General features: G+C 39.3%; 1 protein-coding gene across 1 annotated transcript in view; it reads right to left on the bottom strand.

Annotated features, from left to right (window-relative positions):
- LOC123514889 overlaps positions 1-22498 on the bottom strand; it is a 564015-nt gene that overhangs the window by 226930 nt on the left and 314587 nt on the right. The gene's annotated exons all lie outside the window — the stretch shown is intronic.

Genomic DNA, 22498 nt, shown 5'->3' with positions numbered 1-22498 from the left:
ACTTACCTAAATGCTATCAAAATTATCAGAAAATGAATAAAAAAGAAAAGGTTATTTACTTGAGAGACTGGACGTTGATGGCACGATGGAATGAAAGAGAGGAGGATTGGGAGGAAGACAGACAAGATCCGAGAAGACAGTCATGAGAGAGGACTTTGGATGTGCGCAGCATGCCAGAGCTACACAACAGCTGTGTAGCGTCACAAGTCAGTGCCGCTATGCCCATGAAAAACAGGAGAAAATCGTGGTGGCATGGAGATTATGTTATGTAATGTTTTTCGTATGTTCTTGTTTCTATTTTCTTTTGTGCTTATGTTTTATTTTGTTGTTGTGTGATAGCCGAGTTGGCTATCACACAAACGGCTCGCCCGCGTTTGTCCCCCGAAGTATCGTATGTCCCCTGGGTCGATATATTGACAAATATTTTGGTCGTCTCCCGAATTGTTCGTCCTTAGAGACGTTCGTCAAGTGAGGTTTTACTGTATATATATATATATATATATATATATATATATATATATATATATATATATATATATATATATATATATATATATATATATATATATATATATATATATATATATATATATATATATATATATATATATATATATATATATATATATATATATATATATATATATATATATATATATATATACAGACAACCCCCGTTTAACGAAGGTTCACACAAAGAAATTTCGCTACAATGAAGGTTTCATTTTACTACCATCTGCTTGTCTAACGAACACCAAACTTGCTTTAACAAATTTTATCCAGGTAATCTTTTTCCAAATTTGAAAGCCCCACCATATCACGCAAGCTGACCGGCTTTTGAATACACCAGGAGCTGCTGGTACTAAGGCCTGCCTCAGGAAAAATCCTGGGACACCTAGAGAATAAAGATCAAGATCAAGATCAAGCCTCTCGTGGACAACACGCGCAACACTCACTCCCCAGTCAAAAACATAACAGCGTCAGCAGCAGCTTGTCTTTCCTAGCTCAACTTACCACCAAAACGCCCTGCAATTGGCGTAGTGTTTGTAAGAAGACCAGGAAATCTCTTACTCTCCAAGTGAAGCTAGATATTATTCACAGACACGAGAGGCCAGAAAACTATAGCAGTGCTGGCCACCATCTATACTCCATATTATACTGTCTCTATTTTCAAGTCAGCAGACTCTATTAAGAAGGCTGGTGAGACCGTATCTTTCTTGCAAGCTAAAAGAACCACCTGAACTCGTGACTCTATAATGGATAAAATGGAAAGCCTTGTGGAAATGTGGTACATAAGTTTTGTATATAGTGCAATGATGCGCACTTTGTTTACATTCCACAGGTTGCCGGTTAGTGTCTTTCCCGTTTCATTCTTCCTCCCTTCATAAAGTTAAGATCATCAACATTATAAAGTTACATACATACATACATTAGTGTACATTATAATGACTTAAATTAAACTACCTAAATGTTTAACTTCATAATTTTTACTTTCATTAAACCTTTTACTGTACTATGATGCACTCTCGCTTTGCTTACTCTCAATGTAAGTTCAAATTAGGGGTTAAACTTGTTATAATCGGTTAACGAAGTTTCGCTTAATGAAGTGTTTTTAGAAACGTAACCCTTCGTTAAACGGGGTTGCCTGTATATATATATATATATATATATATATATATATATATATATATATATATATATATATATATATATAAATATAAATAGATATATATATAGATATATATATACAAAGATATTTACATCTACTTATCAAGATTCTATTCATTTGAGATTATAGCATCATTCCAATTAAGAAGAAAATTTATTTTATTATAAATGTGTTAATTAGAGACCATAGATCTTAATTTGACTAAAAATTGACGCTATAGGGAAACAGTGCGTTTCGTCTGACTCACAACGACGGAAAGCCACCTCCAGCCCCAGCCCTAAGAAGCACAATTTCCTGCTTTTCAAAGATAAGCTTGAGCTTATACGAAAGTGTGAGGCAGGTATAGCTCACAGTGTCGTTGCAGTGCAAATGGGTGTCCCTAGATCAACAGTATCAACAATTTGGAAGAACAGGGACAAGTACTGCGAGACCACTGCAAGTGTTTTTATTTCCAAAAATGTACTGTACAGCACCCTAATGTGTTTAATAGAAAATGTTAGATATAAATGAAGGCTTTAATAATATAATAGTACTGATTTAGTCTGTTAGTGATTTTTAGAGGTGTTAGTGATGATTTGGGGGGTCTAGGCTGGAGGTTGGTCCTTATCCCCCATAATTTTTAAGTATCCTATGGGAAAAATTGCTTCATGATTCGAATAAACGCTGATTCAACCGATGAAAAACCACCCTAACCCCGGCAAATTGTGAGGATCCCCTGTACTACCAATTATCACTTTGTTTACATGTGCGAAGATGCCTGGGGTTTGATTTGGGAGCCTCTGTTGCCATAGATTACCACCAATCACTGCCTCAGTTCTGAATGTTGACTTCATAGGACGCAGGCTGATTTCCTGAGACTTTTTGCAGATAAAAGATGCATCTTATGAGCCATCAAATACGGTACATTTATATTCACAAAACAACATTCTATTAGCTTTTTTCAAACTTTACAACCAAGAAAGGATTGTTTTGTTATGCAAAAAAGTGAAATCTTGTATGGAACATGAAAACAAAGCAGGAGATGAGGAGGCATTGGTCCACCACTGATCGGCAGTGGCTGCTGCTTCTTTTTCTCTTGTGACCTCCATGTGTTGCTTTCACCACAATATTTGTGTTTTTGCCCCTCTGTTGCCTGCTATAATGGGTATCATATCTTTGTATTCATATACAATCATGCCATGAAGATTGTCTTGACTCTGTTGCACTAAATGGTAGTTTAGAGACACTCTGTTCCTTCACACAGTCCTCACTCATCAGTCTGGAGTTAACCCACAATGTAAGTAGATAGTTTCTCTGCATTTTCACGCAGTGCCCTATATCATGGCATCCAAGCGTCCTTCAACCTCTTACAGGAAAGTGATTCCAAGAAATGAAATCAAGGAAGACTTTGACCATTGAAAAGAAGCTGGAAATGTTAGATCACTATGCTAGGGAAGAAAAGACCTCAGTGATTGTTCATGCAATAGGACTGGGGGAGAGCACATAACATACCATCAGAGCTAATAAAATGAGAACATGTATTTTTATTGTTTCTGTGACCTCGATATATAAATAGCTTTTAAGGTTTGAGTAAAAAAGTCCTCAAAATAGGCAAACTTTCCCAGTGACCAGGAATGCAACCCCCACTATTACCACTGTTTTCTATAGGAAAATTATGTTTGAATAACGTGATTTTGAATAACGCAATGTGTTCTGGAATGCAACCCTCATGTTACTCCAGTTGACTGTATTGTGGTGAAAGCAACACACAAGGTAAAGAAGGTAAGAAGAAGAAGAAGAAGAAGAAGTGCCCACTGTTGATTGGCAACAGACAAATGCCTCCTCATTTACTGCTTTGTTTTCCATGTTCCATGCAAGATTTCACTTTGTGCATCACAAAACAATCCTTTCTTGGTGGTAAGGCTTGTAAAAACCTAATAAAAAAATTGTTTTGTGAACTTAAATGTATATAATTATATGAGACAGTATCACCTCCTCGGGAGGTGACTTTACCAGCAACCTGCTAGCAACCTCGTTATCATGGCAACAATGTCTCCCTACATGTTCTTGGGTACCATTTTGCAGCCAGCTCTGTTCATTGTTAAATTTCTTTGATACTGGCCCAGTGCAGTTCCCACCAGAATCAGCGTGGGTGCCCATGACGTCATAAAGTTTAATTAACCTGCTTTAAATTGAATAAACTGCATTATTCTAATAGCATCTCCTTAAATATCAAGTTTTAGTGGTGGCCACTCACATACCATCATTAATATTATTATTATTATCATTGTATGTTTATATATCATAATGTATATGCTTTCTGCTCGTGCCCTCTCTGTATTTCCCGTGCCCCTCAGTTTTGGCATCACACACAGGTGTTCCTTCAGTTATGGCTGTGCCGTCTCAGGAGGCATCCACACTCTGAGTTGCTGGCAGGTAATCATTTGCACCACCACACACTCTTCTTCTCAGCACTTGTCTTGTGTTTAGCTGCTGACATACATCAGTGTTGCCAACACAGTCTTTGCACTTTGCCATTGGATCTTTTGGACTGTTGCATGTTGGCCTGTTGCCCAGCACAACCATATTTGATGGCTCATAAGATGCATCTTTTTCTCTAAAAAAAAGTCTCAGGAAATGCATCCTATGAGGCTAAGGTTCAGTATTGAAACAGTGGTTGGTGGCAACTGAGTCTTTAAAATTAAACCCAGACATCTTCACACTGTTTGATCTGCTGCAGTCTCTGGCACAACCATATTTGATGGCTCATAAGATGCATCTTTTCTCTAAAAAAAGTCGAGACAGCCAGACGTTACCCTACGGAACGAGCTCAGAGCTCATTGTTTCCGATCTTTGGATAGGCCTGAGACCAGGCACACACCACACACCGGGACAACAAGGTCACAACTCCTCGATTTACATCCCGTACCTACTCACTGCTAGGTGAACAGGGGCTACACGTGAAAGGAGACACACCCAAATATCTCCACCCGGCCGGGGAATCGAACCCCGGTCATCTGGCTTGTGAAACCAGCGCTCTAACCACTGAGCTACCGGGCCGATGATAACAAAGTGGTGATAGGTACTACACCACAAAACAATTCTTTCTTTAAAGGTACCAATATATAATAGGTCACATTTACTGGTAATTCACAAAGAATGACACCATTCAGGTTGAATTTGCCATGTGATTACACACCACGAATTACATGAACCAAAACATATGTGGTCAGTGTCGGTAATCTTAATCTTGACACAGGCAAGTTCCACTGCGTTCTTTAGTGTGATGCTATTACTCCTTGAGGTAAGACATACTTTCATATAATTAAAATTGCAGCTATCTTTTAACATTCTTACCTTGCATATATGTAAAAAAATGGTGATATGAAAAAAATTATGATTATTAACCCTGTAGTCTGTGACTCTCTCACAGTCAATGCCAGTGCCATATGCCAGGTATATATTTACATCTCACAAGTCACAACAGCATATATCAAAGTTTTTAAATGCAAAATAGTGGGATCTAATAATGATCTAAATACATGTGAGTCTTCAAATGTCAGGTGAAATCTTTCACTTCATATTCATAGCTTAAATCTGCTCATTTATCTTTTTTTTCTTTTCAATGTCTGCTAATAGTGGGTGCATCTTATCAGCCCATGCTTTTTATCAGCCATCAAATACAGTAATACTGCTGGCATTGGTGGACGTTCAGCTCATTATATTGGTGGCTAGTGGTGACTCCCTACATCTGCCCCACCTACCATGTGCCATGTCTGTTACCAAGTATCCCTCTCCTGGTCAACAGCTCCTGCTGCCTGCTGTGTGGTGTCTTCTCTGAGCAGCATTTTGTTCCCCTTTGGGTGTTTTGGTGTTGACACCATGTGCACCCTGCTCCCTGCTGCTGGCTCTGTGCAGCTTCTGCAGCACACTCTTCGTGCTGTGCCTGCTGGTGCTCCTGCATTAGCATCAGGTGTGTGGTGCCTTCATCTTCCTGTTTCTTGAGCTTTGCTTGGCCCCACCTGCCAGGCCCCAGCCAACTGCCCTTTTGGTGCCAGTGTCCCCCACACCTACTTAAATCTTTTCCTACTTCACCTGACTGTCCTGGGTCCTGTTTCTTCTGGAGGATGTGGTTACAGTTTTGTACCACAGATTGCATGAGTTAGAAAGCCATGCATCCTCGATTTATATTTTTCAATAATTTCTTTTTTTTTGTAGACTATTGTTTTCCCACCCAATACTGGCTTGGGGATGCATCTTGAATTCCTGTTTTGTATCCTGTGTTCTGACTGGCTTTTAGCCTGCTGTATGGTTTTTCATTTGTTACTGCAGGTGCACTGCTTCCTCAATGGCTCTTCACATATCCAGTCTGCTACGCTCCTTGTGATATGGTGGAAATTTGTCACATGATGTCCACTGCCTAAGTGATATATTTTTGTAAGCCTTTTCATTCAAGATATTTTTTCTGTTAATCTAAGAGCACTGTACAATATTTCTAGATGAGGATGGAGAGAGTAGGAGGGAACAGAAAAGGGGTTACTGTCAGTTGCCTTAGACAGTTGTGTTCTGGTGAGGAAAAGAAGATGAGGTTTAGTAGAGCAGAGATGGTGTTCTACAGATTGAAAATTAGATCTAAGACCGTTAGTGTTGCAGATGTTAACGAAGAAAAAGTCAAGGGAGGTGTCAAGGCATTTTAGGTGGCCACCGAGAGAGCAATCAGACCTGGGTATATTTTTGGTCCCCTCCCCAGAACAATTTCACATATTTTCCCCACAAAACTTGTAACTGACACCAGTTTGTAATTTAATGGCTCAATTGACTTTCCTCCTTTGAATATTGGGATTATGTTAGCTCTCTTCCATTCCAGTGGTACTCTCCCTTCTTTTAATGAGCTTGTAACCATTTCCCAAACTGGTTCTAACAACTGATTTTTACATTCCCTTATTGCCTAGTTCAACACACCATCCGATTCCATCACTTATCTGACAACCACATTTTCTGGTAGTTTTCCAATTTCTTCTTCGTGCACTATGATTTCTTGCAAGCCTTGACAATACAATGTTTTATTTGGTTCAGTAAAAATCCTCCAAAACAATGTTGAAACTCTCATTCATTATTTCATTCATTTCCTCTGTTGTTTGGTCTTCCTTCCTTTAATTGTTTTCTATTGCTTCCTTATTTTTAATCTTACCATTTATATTTGTAAAAAAGCTTGTGTTCATCATTGCTTCTTCTCACCACATCTCAGTTTCTTTCTTCCTCTCTCCTTACTTTAATATATTAATTTCTCGCATCCTTACAGTACTGTTTGTTGCTTTCATTTCTCTGCTCTTTTAATTTTTTCCAAGCTTTATCTTTTTCCCTTTTAGCACCAACACATCTGCCATTCTGCAAAGCTTGTACACTTTACTCTATAGATAGGTACATCACTCCTTTGTTATATTTCTCTAGGAATTTTTCACATTTTCCCTGTACTGCTTGTGTTTTTTTGTACATTACTAGGAGTGCAGCCCGCCCGCACAAAGTTAGAGAGAAAACAACTCACTTATATATGAAGTTTGAGCACTACTGTGCTGGCTTATGTAGTGAGCATCACTGTTTCTTTTGTGTGTATTTGAGTTTGCTCTCCATCTCATTATTAAATGTTCTCTGCCTTCTCAGTTTAGTAAAATATGGCCAATGTAAGGGTAATAAGGTAGTGTCAAGGTGTTGCAAGTGAATAAGATGAATGTGTGTGCATTCATTTGTAAGTTAACATTAGCACAGCTGACCCTTGGAGAGAGCTTTGGGCCCTGAGAAGGCCTCAAAAGTATTTTACCTATTTGTATTGTACAGGGTTCAAGCAGGGCTCATAGTGTCCTGTCTCCATGTCTCCATATGTCTAATTTTTCCTTAGTTATGCACATTATGTGCTGTAACAACTTCATCACTCAATACATTCCACTTCTCCACCATTCTGTGTGGAAAACTGTATTTTCCAATATCCTTCACACACTGCATCATCCTAATCTTCTTTACATGTCCTCTTGTCCTTCCATCTTCTGTCATCAGCACCAGAACTTGCTTGGCTATCTTTTCAATACCACTGACTATCTTGTACAATGTTATTAGGTCCCCTCGTTCTCTTCTATCTTGTAATGTTGGTAGTCTCATTTCCTTCAGTTGTTCTTCATGTGTTAGGTCCTATAGTTCCAGCACCATCTTTGTAGCAATCTTCTGTATCCTTTCTAATCTTCTTATATCCTTTTTAGAGCCCGGAGACCACACCACTGCTGCATATTCCAGCCTTGGACGTATCATACTTGTGATGATTTTTTTCATCATATCTTTGTCCATGTATTGAAATTCCACTCTTATATTAGTCAACATTTTATATGATAAAGCATTTATATGATAATCCAAATATCTTGCTTATGTGTTTTTGGGGCTCAGATTTTCCTGTATAATCACTTCCAAATCTTTTTCTTCTTTAATCTTCATTATTTGTTCATCTCCTATCAGATAGTTCCATACCTGTCTTCTCTTGCTCTTTCCTACTTCCATTGTGATATTTCTTAGCATTACACTCCAATTTCTACTTCTTACTCCACTCATAGATTTTGTTTATATTTTCCAGTAACAGCAGACAGTCCTCCCTGGTTTTGATAACTCTTAGGAGCTTTGCATCATCAACAAATAAATTAATATAACTGTTTACCCCAATGTGAATGACATTTATATAAATCTGAAATATAATGGGGGCTAACACTGACTCTTGTGACACTCTACTTGTTAATTTATCCCAAGATGAGTATGTATCTCTGATGACAGTTCTCTCATCTTCCTACCCTTCATATAGTCTCTTGTCCATTCTAACAAAGTTCCTTGTATTCCTCCTATCTACTCTAGTTTCCAAAGTAGTCTTCCATGAGGGACTTTATCAAAAGCCTTTTTAATATCTGGGTATACTGTGTCCACCAATCTGTCTCTGTTTTCCAGTCCTGCAATAACTCTTGAGTAGAAGCTTAATAAGTTTGATACATATGACTGCCCTGTCCTGAATCCAAATTGTCTGTTCAATATAACTTGCTCCTCTTCTAAATGTTTAACCCATTTTTCTTTGACAATTATTTCACACAACTTCCCCCAAAACACTTGTAAGTGACACTGGTCTGTAGTTTAGTGGTTAAGTTGCCTTTCCTCTTTTAAATATCAATATTATGTTGACTCTCTTCCATTCTAGTGGAACTTTCCCTTCATTTATTGAACTTGTAATTATTTCCCAAATTGGATTCAGTAGTTGCTCTTTACATTCTTTGAATACCCAGCCTGATACACCATCTGGCCCCATTGCTTTTTCTGACATCCAACTTATCCAACAATCTTCTAATATCCTCTAATATCACATGATCGTTTCTTCCCATTGGACTACAGTACAGCATGCTGAGAGGGGGCTCTGATTCCTTTGTGAATACTAGGTCAAGCAACAATGGTTCTTCTTTCCCCCCATACCTTGTTGGCTCCTTTATCCACTGATACATGATATCAACCATAGTCAACTGTAAAAACTACAGTACAGCATGCTGAGAGGGGGCTCTGATTCCTTTGTGAATACTAGGTCAAGCAACAATGGTTCTTCTTTCCCCCCATACCTTGTTGGCTCCTTTATCCACTGATACATGATATCAACCATAGTCAACTGTAAAACCTCCTTGCTCCACTGTCCAACATTATCTATTACTTCCATCTCTCTCTCCAGTTTACTTTTTTACAGTTAAAAGTCTCCAACTAAAAGTATTCTTCCATCTCTTCTTATGTTATATAGGCACTCACTCCTTACTCCTGATAGAGTAGACTATGACTAAGAGGAAACAGAGTCTACCAAGAAGGGTGAATGAGGTTGAGAGTGGTCTGTTGACTGAGGCCTATAAACGCAATGAGGAAAATGATAGGGTCGACCACGACTAATAGCCAACAGGATCTAACAGGAAGGGTAACTGAGGCTGTGAGTGGTCTGTTGACTGAGGCCTATAAACATGATAAGGAGGCTGATAGGCTTGACCATGACTAAGAGGCAACAGGGTCTACCAGGAGGGGTGACTTGGGCTGGGAGTGGTCTGTTGACTGAGTAAAAGGGGTAGTATTTGAGACATGGAGGTAGAACGAACGAAGGAAACCCAACCGTCATGTGTTGAATTACATAAAGAGACAGTATACTCTGATGAGTAATCATGGGATGTGCAATCTGCCACCCCTTCCCCTGCATATGTATACAAGGAAGGGATTCATAAATGACATATCATCAGAGAAGAGAAACCAACTGATTCAGGTGCATTAGTTTCAAGATGTCACAAGACAGAACCACTGGAAGAAGGGAAAGAACTGACTGTGTCGTTAGAGCCCTGACGGTTCTTAGAGACACCGAATGAAATAAGTACCGTGGTAAAGAACTTAGCCACCCGGATGACTCAACTGAAGAGTAGCAACGATGACAAGAACCTGAGCATAGAGGTGGCTAAGAACGATGGACTGAAGAGTGGCAGTACACCAGTGAGATCAGATATATCGGATCTTGCCAACCATGTCATATACCTACTGTGCCTTCCAGCACCAGCAAAACAACAACACACCAACATGTCTCATGAAGGAGAAAATTCCAATTTGTACAGGCAACATTTCCTTGTTGATGACACCATTGCACCAGTCTAAGCCATGCAAAATGAAGGACACTCATGTTACCCAACAAGAGGATGTTGGATGAATACCATTTGGCTTACCCAGAACTCAATACCAAAATTTAGCAATGGAACATGCAGTGAATACTGGGAGTTCAAGAGCGCATTTCAAAGACACATCAGTTTGTCTTTACTGCCAGTAACAGTTAAGTTGGACAGCATATTGGAAGCTTACTCTGGACTGGCGTGTGAGGATCTAGTTGGGTGCATGGTAACTATAGGCCATGAAGCAAACTAAGATAGAGCACTGAGTATATTAAAGAAACAACATGGTAAGAGATACCAATATATTTCCCAGGTGATGGATAAGGCCTTACAGGGACCAAAAATCAAGTTAAGGCTAGGCGATGGTTTTTACTTAAGGGTATGCTGCGATCGAGATTTGAAAAATTAATAAAAAAAAGTCACAGGATTTATGACTTGAAATTTTCAGAATATTATTAGCTACTGGTTGTCTTTGATGTTTATGAATATGAATATGATAGAGTAATGACGTCTTGACTTCATGATGTCATGCATAGAGTTGCATTCAAATTGTCATACAGGACTTATTTCAATTTTTTTTTTTTTTAATGTGCTTTGGCATGGACATACTTGAAAGATGCCTAAAGAAAAGTAGAAAGCGCTTTTCAAATTTCTCCATACGTCATGAGATGATTTAAATTTTTTTTTGCATTTCATGACGTCACTAAAACAGCATGAAAAGCTGTTATTTTGCTTCATTAAAAACTGTCTAATCACTTTAGGGAAAAACTGGTCCAACAAAATGTTACCCCAATCCCTGTCAATAAGTACACCAAGTTTCCAGGCAGCATGTATAATGGTTGATTTTGTAATTTTTTTTTATATCTCAAAAAATCATGTTTTGAGATACGGTTGTTTAAAGTTTTACAAGTTTAGTACCCATGCTATGTGTTTATCAAACTTAGTAAATTTATCATATTTTGTGTGTTGATCTATAGAGAAACTGCACACAATGAATGAGCTAATTATTCTAATATTTAATACTTCATTTTGGGAGGTATTTACCTTGTGGTGACACTATCAGAATTCCTGCCTCTGGTTCTTTGTGCCTTTGCCGGTAGATTTAGCTCACTGGCAGGTGTCTTAAAAATGCGATTTCATAGAATTATGGTTTATCTTAAGTCAGTAAACACCTTCCCTGTTCTCTATGAGACAATCCTCTCCAGGTCAATTTTTTGGTCCTATATAGTTAAGATTGGTGCTCGGTGCCTCCAGGTATGTACGTTTCTCACTCTGCTTTCCTCTTCTCCTTCTCGTGTAATTTCTAATTTTCTTTTCCTTGATTATATCTTCTTAGCTTCTGCTACTGAAATTGAGATCCTCTTCCTGTCTCTTCCTTCCAAAATCTCCTTCCCAGCCATGCCAAGCTCACCTGCCACTGAGTCATCATCTTTTCCCTCTTCTTTTCATTTCTCTCAAATCAAAAATATCAATGACAAAAACTACCTTTTTATTTTCATTTTTAATTTTTTCCAGACATACCCATAGTTTCTTCAAAATGTGTCATGATGAAAAAAAATCTCTTGTGTTTCTTCTTTCCATTGATACCTTTATATCTGAAATTACTTAAAAACTAACAAAGATATTGCTCTCAAAATATCAATAGCTTTAGTTTTGACATATGAGCCATTTTCTGTTAAGCAGTGCATATCAAGGCTATATGCTTAGTCCTTGGGCAATTCTGTTCAATCCTGCACAGTCAAGGTCACTTAATACATCATATACAAGCTTGCAGTTCAGCTCAGTGAGGTGTCTCTCCTTCCCAGCATCATCTACCAAATGACATGGTGTTACTCGCGTGTAACTGTCACCACATGTGGAACACGTCACAGTGATAGAGGCGTCAAAGCTGTTATTTGTTGCCTCCATTGTCTTGATACCCCAGCATTTGGTACATGTTCTTGATACCAGACTTTCAAGTTGTGACTGAGAAAGAATGAACTTTTCCTCATCTTCACAAGGAGGAGGAATCTTGATTTCCAAAAGATGAAAACGTGTATCCATCCTTGTTGTTTCTTGTGACTCAGTTGTTGCTTGTGATGGTGAAGCTGTGTGCTATGAGGTTGAGGGAACAGGCTGAGGTGGTAGAGGTGGAGAGGACATGTGTGTGACAGGGATCAGGTCACGAGTGGGTGGTGGCGTATGTCACTGCACCGAGTGACTGAGATCTTTGCCCTCTTCTTCCTCCCTTCTCCTCTCATTCAGCTTCTTTATCCTTTCTCTCTGGTTGGTCTTCAGCTTTGATTCATGACTCATGACTTTCATTGTTCTAAGGTGCAGGGAAAGCATGGAAAATCAGAAGATGATTAGCTGCAGAGTGCTACATATCTACCTTCCAAGATGTCCAGCAAGACACTACCTGTGACTGTCTACCTCACAGGCTACCACAAGATACATACCCTCCCACCCTCTCTGTCCTGATGTTACCATATGAAGATCTATAATATAAATACAGTGAAAAATAGCAAAAAAGAAAACTGAAAAATGCTATAAAATCATAAGCAACGACACGTCATGTTGCCTACCATGTGACGGGGCATTTAAAAAGATCTTTAAAGTGTGTAAATAAAGACAATTTAAACATATAAGGAATTAAGATAGGAACTTGCTGTTTTCACAGAAAACTGTAGACATTTCAAGGGTAACAGCATTATTAATAACTCAATTTTTAGATTTGGGTAAAAAATTTAAAAAATTTGCCATCACTTCCCCTTAAGTGACCAAGCAGGACTCCAACAGTTTACAAATCAGCTGGGGATCAGCATGCAAAACCTTAAGGCTATTGGAGAGTTCAGTCAGCTTGACACATATCAGTCATTCTGTATATTCGGAGACAAATTCAAAAGAACTGAAAAAAGACTACACAGATGAGAGATTTAAATATCAAATACAAATGGATAGACCACCCAATATTGAATGGGTGTTGAAATTCGCACAAAGAATGCTTAAGAAATCCGAGACCTATGGCGAACAAACAATAAGGCCTAGTGTAAGAGAAGCAAGGGTGGGTTCACCTTCTTCATCATCAGATAAAAGGTTAATAGTGCTAACAACACACAGTGTGACAGTGACAACAGGCGGAAGTAACACGATACCTATGAGAAGCAGCACTGGCTATTGGTGCACTTTGTGCCATGAAGCTCACTCACTGCAAAAATGCAAGATTTTCCACAACATGACAGTGGAAGAGCAGACATCCATCTAAGAAACAAAAACTGTTGCTGCAGATGCCTTCGCACTGGACACAGGCTTAGAGATTGTGCCCTGGTCTGGTGTGTGGAATTTGTGACTGCCCCACAACACATTCATACCTCCTTCACCTATCGAGACCTGAGGGAGGGAGTAAGGAAAATCGCCAAGGAAGCAGCCTTATACATATGAAGAAACACAACCTAGAAGATACCACCAGTCAGATTCACAAATGCCGAAGACTAAACCAGGCTGAAGACAGAAGGAACCCATTGACACTCTGGCGTGTGGAGAGTGATGCTATTCCCCAAGAGCAAGAAACAGTTCAGTTTTGTAACTGGGGTGAATTATATTGAACCTCCACCTGAAAACAAGACATGTTGAGATATGGTGGTGGTGGGAAGGACAACTGTTGCAGACACCAATGGCTTATAGAATAATGGTGCATCTTCTTGAAGGTGTATGGAGCCCATCTTGTGTGAGTTTTGCACTACAAAAGCCTTTCAAGACCATGGAAGAATCCTACATGATGAAGTAAGAGGGATAAGTAACAGCTTTTACGTCGACAATTTATTATTGTGGGTGAATTCACCCAAGAAGGCTGTAATAATTGTTCATTCATTACGGCAACTCATTAAGAAAGGTGGATTCAACTTGACGAAGTGGATCTGAAACAATAAGTGAGTCCTCGAGATGGTTCCTTACAATGAGAGAGCCAAAGGTGTGAAAGAAATTTTATGGAAGGGTGGAAACCTAACCACAGAATGAGTGCTGGGAATCTTATGGGACTTGGAAAAGGATGCCTGTACAGTATGGATAAACATCCCAAGGAAGCCATAGATGAGGAGAAGCTTGTTGAGAATAATCAGTTCTATAGAACCTGCTGAAGATTCTTGCCCCGAGCGTTATAAGAGCCAAGATCCTGTTTCAGAACGAATGTAGAAGAGAGTGTGGGTGGGACGAACCAATGGCAGAAGAAATCAAGGTCTTTTGGATAAGTTGATTGGCTGAGATCCATTACCTCTCACAAGCGAGGATTCAAAGGTGTTACAGCATAGGCAAAGACCGCATGACTTACCTTAGAATAAATAGTGAGGATGGATTGCATCGTGTCTCATCTGTGTGTGGAAAGGTGGGACTTGCCCCTCTCAAACAGCAGACCATACCAAGGTTAGAGCTATGTGCAGCAATGTTAGCAGCTACAGCAGACAAACCATTACGAAAAGACTTGGACATAAACATAAGCAGATCTGTATTCTGGGCAGATGGTACCACTGTAGTGAAATATATACAAAATATGGAAGGGCACTACAAAGAGTTTGTGGCTAATTGGCTAATGATTATCTATGAGGCCACTAAACCTGATTGGTGGTAGCAAGTATGGTCTGCCTTGAAGCCAGCTGACAATGTGAACCATAGACTACCTGGAGAAGAGCTTCGCATAGAAAACAGGTGGACTCAAGAGCCACCTTTCTTATCACTGCAAGAAGACAGATGGCCACCAAACCCTTTAGACATTCCTAAACTCACAGATGAAGATCCAGAAGTGAAGACTGAAAGCATAGCTTTGGTGACAAACTGTGGCCCATGAAGGGACCTACTAGAAAAAGCTGTGGACTAGATAGATACTCATCCTGGGAGTGACTGGATCAGACGATTTATCAAATGAAAGTTTGCAAGATTAGCAAGAGAACATACTCAGGACTGAAGACTAGACACTGAGGAAATGGAAGAAACATAACTGGTTATCCTCAAAGCCACTCAGAAGAGAGCTTTCCGAGAGTTGGGGAAAGTGAGGTGACGGCTTACTAAGAGTAGGAGGTGAGTTGAAACATGTGTCCTTACACCCAGATGAAATAAACCCAGTCCTACTGCTGAGGGATGAGAGGGTTATAGATGTACAGGCAACCCCCGATTAACAAACGTTCACACAACAAAATTTTGCTACAATGAACATTTCCTTTTACTATCATCTGTTCGTATAACGAACACCAAACTCACTTTAACAAAATCTTATCCAGGTAATTTTTTCCAAGTTTGAAAGCGCCGCCATATCATGCAAGCCGACAGACTTTTAACCCGTAAGAGGTCAACCACGTACATGTACATGGAGTCTTTGCTTACTATCTGTGGTCAATCACGTACAAGTACGTTCGTCCCTTTTTCGATTTTCATGCGTTTGAAATTCCCTCCAGCTTCAATATTTATGTTCTTTGAAGTGTCTAGCATATATCAGCACAGTTTCCTACCATTCTGACATGGGTTAGTCATCTCCTCCCCCATCCCTCCCTGCCGCCTTGCCTTGGCGTGACCAAAAAAAACGGAGCAACATTTGGTATTACTGTCATGAATGTGATGTAGCTCTATGCATTGAGCCTTGTTTTGAAAAATATCACACCCTGCTGCAATACTAAAAAGCTTAGATACTGAAAGAAGAAATAATAAACAATATTTTGCAGTAAATTGAGCAAATTATTTTTTACATTATATTTACAGTATTTACAAATATTTTTTGTATTTTTCATTTTATAAAACATGGGTTAATTTATGAATATGTAACCATTATACACGTCTCATAGCAGAAAAATATCGATAAAACGATAAAAAAAGCCTCATTCAGAAGTTGTACGTCTGGCAGCATCACTGAGTTAGGTAAATTTAAAGCTCCAGCTGGACATTTAAAATTGGCAATTTCGAACTTTAACTCTTACTTTTACTTTTCTATGACCATTTTGAGTTATATGGAATAAAAAAAGAAAGTGAAATTTTTGGTGACCTGGACGAGTATTCGGAGGTAAATCAGTGCTGACCTCTTACGGGTTAAATACACCAGCGCCTCTCGTGGACAAAACGCGCACCACTCACTCCCCTACCCTTTCCCGCTCTTAGTTCAAAACAATAACAGCGTCCAGCAGCAGCTTGTCTTCTCTTGCTCAACATGCCACCAAAATGCCCTGCAACTAGCCCTGCAATGTTGCCTAGTGTTGCTAAGACGACCAGGAAATCTCTTACTCTCGAAGTGAAGCTGGATATTATTCACAGACATGAGAGGCAAGAAAACTATTAGCCCTGCTCGCCACCATGGATTGACTCCATCTACTGTCTCTACTATTTTCAAGTCAGCAAACTCTATTAAGAAGGCTGGTGAGACCGTATATTACTTGCAAGCTAAAAGAACCACTGGAACTCGTGACTCTGCAATGAATAAAATGGAAATCCTTGTGGAAATGTGGTACAGGTTGAACCTCCTTAATCTGGTATTCTTTCATTCAGCAAAATTTTTGTTTGCCGGAATTTTTTATTGGCCGGAGTAATTTGCCGGACCGCCGCTAGGACGCGGCGGCGCTATACTGTGTTTTGGAGACCGGGCATTCTGGGTCAAATTGGGATCAGTACCACACTGCCGCTCATTGCAAGCACAATCCCCCAGGTGCATAAACATTTTTTTTCTGTAATATTTGCCCCTAAACATGGCTTCCAAGTGACCAGAAAGTGATAGTGTTGTGTGTGAACCAAAGAAAAAGCGCAAACATATGACAATATCAGTGCAACAGAAAGTGGACCTATTGAGGAAGCTAGATAAAGGTGTTTCAGTGCAGACCCTATTCCAACAGTACAACACTGGCTCATCAACCGTCTATGATATAAAAAAGCAGAAGAATCAACTTCTCAAGTTTTACAGTGAGTGTGAGAGCAAGAACATGGAGGTTTGTAGAACACTTAAGGAGGATAAAAGCAGTGATTTGGACAGTGCTCTCATACAGTGGTTTAAGCTTCTGCGCGCTGGTAACGTCCCCGTGTCCGGAGAGATGATAATGGCGCAGGCAAAAATTTTCCATGCTGAACTTAATTTACAACAAGATTGTAAATATTCTCAGGGATGGTTACAAAAATTCAAAACGAGACATGGAATTACTTTACATCGCATATGGGGTGAGAAATCTAGTGCAGATAAGGACGCAGCCACTAAGTTTGTGGACGAGTTCGTTCAGTTTATTGCACAAGAGAAACTAACCCCAGAGCAAGTTTACAATGCTGATGAAACTGCTCTGTACTGGCGTCGTCTCCCAGGAAAAATTTTGGCTCAAGAAACAGAACAGGAATGTACTGGCAGTAAGGACAGGGTGTCAGTGCTTGGATGTATAATGCAGGGTAAGTATATAGAGGGTGTTTTGGGGACCACCTATAGTTCGGAATTTTCCATGGTCCGGCAAGTCTAAGGTCCAGTGGTTGCCGGATTTGGGAGGTTCAACCTGTACATAAGCTTTGTATGTGGTACAATGATGCATCCTTTGTTTACATTCCAAAGGTTGCCGGCTAGTGTCTTTCCCGCTCCACTCTTCCTCCCTTCATAAATTTAAGATCATCAACATTATAAAGTTGCTTACATACATACATTAGTGTACATTATAATGACTTAGTCTTAAATTAAACTGCTTAAATATTTGACTTCATAAATAATTTTTACTTTCACTAAACCTCTTACTGTACTATGATGAACTCTCATTTTGTTTACTCTTAATGGAAGTTCAAGTTAGGGGTCAAACTTGTTATAATTGGTTCACTTGATAAAAATTCATGCAACAAATGTTTTTTTATGAACGTAACTCGTTCGTTAAGCAGGGTAGGACATGCCGGACGATAACACACTCTTGTTGCAATATGTCATGTCTTCTGGATACCCCAGGTGCTGTAATCTACTTACACGCATACTCCACACTTGTGTGACTTGTCCCTGAAAGAACTGGAAACCTGCACACCTGCATGAAGCTGACCTACCAAAAGATCAGATTTACTTGTCGAATACAATTGGATATGGGAATGAACATGGTTGGAGCTAATCAGAAGCTGCGAGAAGCTATAGAATGATAATGACGAGGAAATTGTGAATGGATGGCCAATCACTTAAGTTTTGTACGACCCCAAAGACCTGTACCATGGCAGAAGCATATAGACGAAGATGGAAACATGTACAACTTCTTGCAGAGATGAGAATACCTACCCACATTTCATTTAAGACAGAAACACTTACATTGTAGAAGGAACTACCTAACTGGGGGCACTGTATCATTGCTGGTAGTCCACTGCCTAGAAAGTCGGTGTATGCTGGGGAGGGTGTTAGAAGTATTCCCAGGCAACAATGGTATAGTATGGAGTGCTCAAATGAAAACACAAAACTTGAAGTTGGTGAGACCAGCTTTGTTGGCTTAAAGGAGTTGTAAAGGAAGTGACACATACAGACTGATTTCGGATGAAGAGTCTGACAGGGGGAGTATTCTCATCGCATGCAAAGGGGTCTGGGCAACGATAAAGAAACATGAAAATTAGCATAAGTTAAACACATGTTAATTAAAGTTTTAATGCTAAGGACTAAAACTTAAGTTCATATGCCATTAGAGTATTGTGAAATAATGAAAAAGGGTAGAAACAAGCCTAATTAATGGTAGGGCAAAGGAAAGATGTGAGGAAGTTTACAGTAGAAATCGTTGAGCCTTGAGGGAGATCATCAACATGTGCCTCCTTTTTACAAAGGGTCAACAGGTTATCCTGTCTACTAGCATCCATGACACTCGAACATCCTGGCACCATCAGGACAGAAGAGAGCAGGGTGTGATAGGAGTAACATCGTCACCCAGGCATTTTTCTGCAAAGCAGTTACACACACACACACACACACACGTGTGCCATATTAGTGTTTGAGTTCACCTACCACCTAAAAATATTTAGCATGTAAAAGAATTTATGATTAAGTAGTGGTAAGCACGACAGCAGTGTACCAAATAATTAAGTCCAATTGGGTACCACTGTCCACTAGATGTACAGGCAATCCCTGATTAACGAAGGGATTACGTTCCTAAAAAAAACCTTCGTTAAGCAAAACTTTGTTAAGCAAACCAATTATAACAAGTTTAACCCCTGACTTGAACTTCCATTGAGAGTAAACAAAGTGAGAGTGCATCATAGTACAGTGAAAGGTTTAATGAAAGTAAAAATTATGAAGTTAAACAATTAGGCAGTTTAATCTAAGTTATTATAATGTACACTAATGTATGTATGTACGTAACTTTATAATGTTGATGATCTTAAATTTATGAAGGGAGGGAGAGTGAAACGGGAAAGACACTAACCAGCAACCTGTGGAATGTAAACAAAGGGCGCATCATTGTATCACATACAAAACTATTACTGTGGCTGGATAGGTAATGGATAAAATCATCTTTGTTGATGGGCTTTCTATATATAGAGAATTTCACAGTCACTATCACAGTGTATCACAGTGTCCAGGATAGGTATCTTGTTATCTGTTTCCATTCCCAATGAAAACTACATGCACACATTCACTTTGTTATGTCTTCTTAGCTTGTTTTTAATATCTACGTTATCTGGCACCACTACTAATACATCATTCACAGAGCGAAGGGCATGTAGGATAAGTACCAACAAGCATATGTACCACAGGCCTTCCAAAAACTTTAATCCATTAGGCCTTCCCCTAAAACTAAAGAACAAAGCCATAATATTATCCAAGAAGAAACGTGAGGAAAAAGAAAACGGAGAATACCTAGTTATTCCGTACACTAAAAGAGTGGACAGAATCACAGAAATGCTATCAAAGGCAGGCATATGTACAGCATACGCTTCAGGGCAGAAAATAAGGGACATAGTGAAGAGAAAAAAAAAACATCGCTTCAAAACTATGGATAGTGTACTCCATTCCATGTCGCGGGTGTAATACTGCATACTACAGCAAGACTGTGTGGGGAATGGAGAGGATAATGGTAGAGCACAGAAATGACCTGAGACAGCAAAGAACCACAAACTCCCTTGTCATGCATGCAAAGAAATACAGCCACTTGTCATGTTGGAGGAGCATGACAGCTCTGCATACAGGGCTGGAGAAAAAGAAGAGGAAGATAGTGGAAGCAGCCTACATAGCTGTAAGAGACCACAAACCACAGAGAAGGCTTTGTGAGCCTCTCCCAGACTGTGGCCGATCTCATACTGATGGACCAATCAGCGTGCTTGCTGATCAGACGTTCAGCCAGGTGATCCGATCCTGCAGTAAATATACAACTAGGCTCTCTGTGTCTGTCATTCTCTGAAGAAGATTGTAAAGCAAAAATGTAAGAAAGTAAAGGTTTCCTGATTGAGCCAAGGTTTCTCTACCACCTTTATACTCACCTGTCTTACTACTACAAATCCTAAAGAGGTTGTACTTTTTATGCCATATTATTGACCTGCCGAACATTGCAGAGTTGTGAGTATGGTTTATAAACCAGTAATCTAACATCAAACCAAAGGTTAATTTAGTAACTGATGCTAACTCAATATGCAATAGTACTGCAAAGGACATTATTAGTTCGACCATCTAAGTACTCCTGGAAATCTTACATAATGTTAAATTTAGTGACTGACACTAACAAAACATGCAATGGTACTGCATAGGATATTATTAGATCAACCATCTAAGTACCCCTACAAATCACCTTGTGAACCCTTGGCTATTTGCAAATCCCAAGTTGAGAACCCCTTGTCTAATCATTCCTGTGTTGTTAGTATGGGCTCTAGCAAGGATTAATCAAAGGAAACTACTGCTCTGATCATAGCCCTGAAGAAAATGGCTGCACTATTAAACAAATAGCCAAACAATTTGGAGTATACCATAGTAGTGTACAGAGCTGGGCTGCCAGGCTTAACTGGCACAGCAACACCACCAATCCCTACACAGAAACAAAGGCATGGCAGGAAACCTAAGACCGAAAAGAAAGGGCCCCAGACAATCATAAAATGTCAGGCCACAATCAGATGTTTTACGATTGTCTGTGATCTTTTTACAATTTCTAAGTTTCATGCCATGCCTTTGTTTCTGAGTAAGAGTCATGGCACTGAAGGGTCAGCACTGGTGACAATAGGCTTATAAGCATCACCCACTATGCTGTTACATTGAGCAGCTCAATAATATGGCATGAAAATTCAACCCCCTTTGGGTATCTTCCTTTTTTGTCATAATATTGAGCCAACTAAACCCAAAATTATGTTGAGCACTGTATATCCATTTGGTTGCAATGTGATTGATACTAGTTTTTCAAAGTTTTTATGTATTCTAGGCTTTACCCCTTCATCACAAGGATGTGTATTTTGCATTCTTGGAGCATTCATGATATATCCAAGGACATGCATACAGAGTCATAACTGCGTACTGCTGATATCGTGTTTTTTTTTCCGGATATTGCATGAGATCTTTCATAATGTAAGTCATATATGATATGATGACTTACTTGACTTTTATCATTATAACACAGGTGCATGATTCACTTATACCACGATAAGTACTACTGCAACCAGCTGGCAATAATTTTATCAAATTTTTTTTATGGAACCAATAGATTAGTTAAACGTGAAAAAAATAAAAGTTTTCTGCTGTTTGTCATCAGAAAATGGCCATGGGCAGGCAACTATGATTTTCTTCTTGAATATGCGTGGGTTTATTTCATAATCATTTCACAATAACGTACCTATCATGAAAAATAGCTTGCTATTATTGTTATTTCTGTATGAGAGAGAGAGAGAGAGAGAGAGAGAGAGAGAGAGAGAGAGAGAGAGAGAGAGAGAGAGAGAGAGAGAGAGAGAGAGAGAGAGAGAGAGAGAGAGAGAGAGAGAGAGAGAGAGAGAGAGAGAGAGAGAGAGAGAGAGAGAGAGAGAGAGAGAGAGAGAGAGAGAGAGAGAGAGAGCGCTAGCTGCCTATGAGTCAGGTATCGCCCCACAACTTCCCAGCCTGGATATGCTGCTGGGAGCTGTTTTTTATTGCCCAGAATGAAGATGTTAATATGTAATTACAAAGGTTTAAACTAGCAATCATGTGGGTCTGGAACAGATTAATCTAATTTACATTCTTATGAGAAAAAAATATTCATCATTTATA

Source organism: Portunus trituberculatus, chromosome 38 (assembly GCF_017591435.1).
Source record: "Portunus trituberculatus isolate SZX2019 chromosome 38, ASM1759143v1, whole genome shotgun sequence".
NCBI lineage: Eukaryota > Metazoa > Arthropoda > Malacostraca > Decapoda > Portunidae > Portunus > Portunus trituberculatus.
This window is presented reverse-complemented; position numbering and strand designations above follow the sequence as displayed.